Raw genomic sequence first — 4,754 nt, 5'->3', positions numbered from 1 at the left:
CGGGCACGGGCGGGACGATGCGGTGGAGCGGTGGAGCGGTGGGTGGTGCCCAGACGGTGTTGCCGGATAGAAAATATGGCGACATGTTACTGCGACTTCGTAATTAGAAGAATGAACACAGACTGAAAGGAGCCGGGAAGGGGCCGTGTGGCGGACCTACAGGACGGGCTGGTTCTTGTTATTATTGTTTGCCTTTCTTCACGGACGTCATTTGGTTGCATCCCCAGAAGTCAAAATATTTGAAAAATATACCTGTTTTGTTTTTTTCCCGCCAGTTATAAATATTGGTAATGAATTGGATATATTGGTGGGCTTTTATTTCATCCTCCGGTGTGACGTGAGCATTTTTGGAAAAAAAAGGGAAAACAATCAAATCTGTTTCCATGTAACTGGTGATTGTTCCTGTTTCAGACGCTGCTCGTTGTGCCTCAGTACGTGTTGTTCTTCAGGCGACCAGGGATCAGCAGCAACTCGGGGGAAACCCTGCTGACCGGCCACTTTCTCAGCAAATTGCCGTCGCCCCAAAGCGTTGCAAACACATCCCCCTCTAGTGGTGACGCCAGAAAAGCGACAAATCAAGACTATTCAGACGGCGGGGGAAGTGGAAAATATCCGCGGTGCTCCCCTAATTCAAGCGTTGGGCGGGGTTATTTCAGGCAGATGTTGCAGCTCGTGGGTTCTCATAATTGGAGAGGAAAAAAATGTGAGCTCCGACCCAATAAAAAATGTTGTACTCTACAATATGCCCACTTCATTTGTACACTTCAGAGGGAAGAGCAGCTTCTGAGACGTGCCGGTGCTGCGTGCGGGTGCTGTGTGCGGGTGCTGCGTGCCGGTTCTACGTGCCGGTGCTGTGTGCAGATGGTGCGTGCCCGTTCTACGTGCCGGTTCTACGTGCCGGTGCTGCATGTGGGTTCTACATGCCCGCGCTGTGTGCAGGTGCTGCGTGCCGGTTCTGTGTGCCGGGCGCTGTGTGCCAACGCTGTGTGCAGGTGCTGTGTGCCGGTTCTTCTTGCCGGTGCTGCGTGCAGGTGCTGTGTGCCGGTTCTACGTGCCGGTTCTACGTGCCGGTGCTGCATGTGGGTTCTACATGCCCGCGCTGTGTGCAGGTGCTGCGTGCCAACGCTGTGTGCCGGTTCTTCTTGCCGGTGCTGCGTGCAGGTGCTGTGTGCCAGTTCTACGTGTCGGTGAGTACCGTCCCAGCACGGAATCCAGGGATAAAAACGTACCCTTTTTTCATTGCAAGTGCCCTTCAAATGTCTTCCGTGCTTTCCGGTAAAATGGGGTCCTTTCAATCAAAAAGCCTGCCCAAGCAGATGCCCTTTTATAAATAACAATACTTCACACCAGGGGACGGAGGATTTAAGGACATTTGACAAATCTGTACTTTTTGTCATTTTCATTCAGTTCTGGAGTTTATCATCTGTGAAATAATACATTTGATTATGGATCAAAATTTGAAATTTCAAAATTTTTTATATAAAAGTTCAGAGTTCCCCAAACACGGATCACACCAGAGGACATTCACTAGTTTGATTGAAATGTACAACACATGTTACTATTCACTGTGTACGTTAACATGATGTCCATATAGGTATTAGAGACTTTTTCCTTTTTTAACTATTTTAACGATAATTATTGTAAAATAACTTTTTGCCTTTTACAAAAGATTTCAGTGAAGAGGATTCACCAAATTCCTGTTCTGAGAGCGGGTAAGGAAGATCTTTTTTTGGATGTATTCGTTTTTACCGATTTCTATTTTTGCATTTATTTCGAAGGCGGTTTCCCATTTTCTATTCGCTGTGTAAGGAACACTGAAGGACAGAGTTTTTTGGGTTTAACTTACTTAGTTACTTTGTTGATATTCGTCACATAAACAATGGATGTTCAGGGACTCGAATTCGAATGAGAAATATACAGTAGCTGCAGGCAGCAACACACAGGGTCCAGTTTAATCGCTTTAGGTATGCATTACAGTTTTCCGGGTTCTGTGAAACCCAGCACAGGTTACAAAAGTTAACCAATCAACGTGCACGTACGTCTCTGCACATCGCTCTCCTGGCATTCGGTTTAAACATCCCCCGGAGAGCGGTGTTTAGAGAACTACGATCGTTCCCGGATGACGGCGCAAACGAAAAGGACGCTTCTGTGGCTGATTGTAGTTTTTTTTCGGGGTTTCACAAAACGCGGCACGAGTTACAGTTTTCCAAGTCTCCTTTAGACGCAGCACCAGCTCAAGCCGCCTGTCTAGGCATCGCACTCTCAAGTAGCTGGAGGGGAATGAGTTCCGACAGACGAAGCTTGGACTTCTAGACTGGACTGGACTGGACTGGACTGGACTAACTACGCTGCTGATGAAATCACGACATTTTTTCACAAATTTCGGCTCCAAAATGTACATGAATATTGATCAAACTGGAACGACAAGACGTCTGAAACTAGGCTGGGTATGTGCAGCCCATTGTTCTAGACTCTCTCTAGGGCTGTGATTGGGTATCGATTGTGGCGATTCCTCTGGTTGGAGGCTTCACAGCAGGTCCCGGATCAGGCGTACGAGGTACAGCCGGACGCACCGGGAAGCAGCTTCGCCGTCGCTCTCAAACAAATGGGGGAAAAAAACAAAAAACCAAGGTTTCATTTTTGGGGTTTGTTGGAACGGCACAATGATCAAACACCTGAGCTTTTCCGGGATTATTGATCGGATATCGTACAGCGGTTGATCGGGTTGAGTGGGTGATCGTACAAATACGGTAATTATGGTACATCTGGCAACCCTGTGCTGAAACACCAGGGTGCACAATTATTTTATTGGGTTTATTGTCAGGTTTATTTGTTATTGATATTTTTACGCCGTATTTAAGTGAAATGTTTATGTTCTTTGTAAAACAGCAATTTATTCAGTGAATTATTTTTTAACCCTTATTATTTCGCTTCATTTTTATTTTTTGTTTTTTTTAAATTTCATTAATTTATTTAATTAATATTTTATTGTTTTTTCTATTTAATTGATATTTGATATTTTATTTATCATCATCTTACTTCTTCCCCCTTTGTTGACCTGCACTGTCTTCTTGCTGCTGAGCCCTGATTCAAGTTTCATCACATCTCATCTTTTCTCATCTTTTATAAATTTTTATCATATTTTCTCATGTTTTATAAATTTTATCATCTTTTCTCACCTTTCATATTTTATTATCATATTTTCTCATATTTTATGATTTTTATCATCTTTTCTCATCTTTTATACATTTTTATCATCTTTTATCATCTTTTATATTTTTTTCATCTTTTCTCATCTTTTATACATTTTTAGCATCTTTTCTCATCTTTTATAATTTTGTATCATCTTTTATATCTTTTTATAACCTTTTCTCATCTTTCATAATTTTGTATCATCTTTTATCATCTTTTATCATCTTTTATAATTTTTTATCATCTTTTCTTATCTTTTATATTTTTGTATCAGCTTTTCTCATCTTTTATAATTTTTTATCATCTTTTCTCATCTCATCACAACTTTCTTCATATTTTTCCATCTCATCTGGAGACGGGACACGGACTCGGGCGTCTTACTTTCCCGTCTGGTCACTGGCTGGTGTCTCGGGGGCCCTCCTCAGCCCTCCGGTTTCCCTCTGGGGGCCCGGGTCTCTGTCTCCTGCGGTCCCATCATCCTGTTACCGGGCCCCGACTCCGTGTAACTCTTATCTCTGTCCGCTCCGCCCTTATCTCCAACTTTGCCGCTCCACCCGATAGGGCGCCGTGTGTTAGCAATTAAGAGGCTCATTCACCAGATAAGTGGAGCTCAGCGGTGGCGCTGGAAGCCACAGAGGCTTTGGGTTACAGTGTGTGTGTGTGTGTGTGTGTGTGTAAGGGAATGTGTGTGTGGGCACATGTGCAATTATATATTTGTGAGTAAATCTATCTACTGTATATACGTATGTGTATGTGTGTGTATGTGTGTGTATGTGTGTGTGCACGCAAAAAACATGTTTGAATGTGTGTGTGTGTGTGTGTGTGTGTGTGTGTGTGTGTGTGTAACCCTTCATCGCTACGAATCATCGTCACTTTGCGAGTGAACCCTGTTCTGATGACCTCAGAGCTGAACCCGTCAGAAGAATTATTGCAACATTTGGAAATAGAAAAGGCATTTGGATCTTGCAACACGAGCAAATTTCCATTCTAAATTTTAAGTCGATTTAGAAAAATTGTTGCTCAGCTGGAGCAAAAACATGGAAACTGAATTTATTTGTTTGTTTGTTTGTTTGTTTGTTTGTTTATTTATTTTTTTACTTTCTGGATCTGGGATCGTCCATCATCTGATAAAGATTCAAAATTCATACATCACTGATCAAATCAGATCAAACTGTTTAGAGGAAGCGAACTAAAGAAGTCAACAGGAAGTGAGTTATAGAAGTCAACAGGAAGCGAACTAAAGAAGTCAACAGGAAGCGAACTAAAGAAGTCAACAGGAAGCGAACTAAAGAAGTCAACAGGAAGTGAGTTATAGAAGTCAACAGGAAGCGAACTATAGAAGTCAACAGGAAGCGAACTATAGAAGTCAACAGGAAGTGAGTTATAGAAGTCAACAGGAAACGAACTATAGAAGTCAACAGGAAGTGAGTTATAGAAGTCAACAGGAAGCGAACTAAAGAAGTCAACAGGAAGTGAGTTATAGAAGTCAACAGGAAGCGAACTAAAGAAGTCAACAGGAAGTGAGTTATAGAAGTCAACAGGAAACGAACTATAGAAGTCAA

This window comes from Zeus faber, assembly GCF_960531495.2.
Source record: "Zeus faber genome assembly, chromosome: 21".
Classification (NCBI taxonomy): Eukaryota; Metazoa; Chordata; class Actinopteri; order Zeiformes; family Zeidae; genus Zeus; species Zeus faber.
This window is presented reverse-complemented; position numbering follows the sequence as displayed.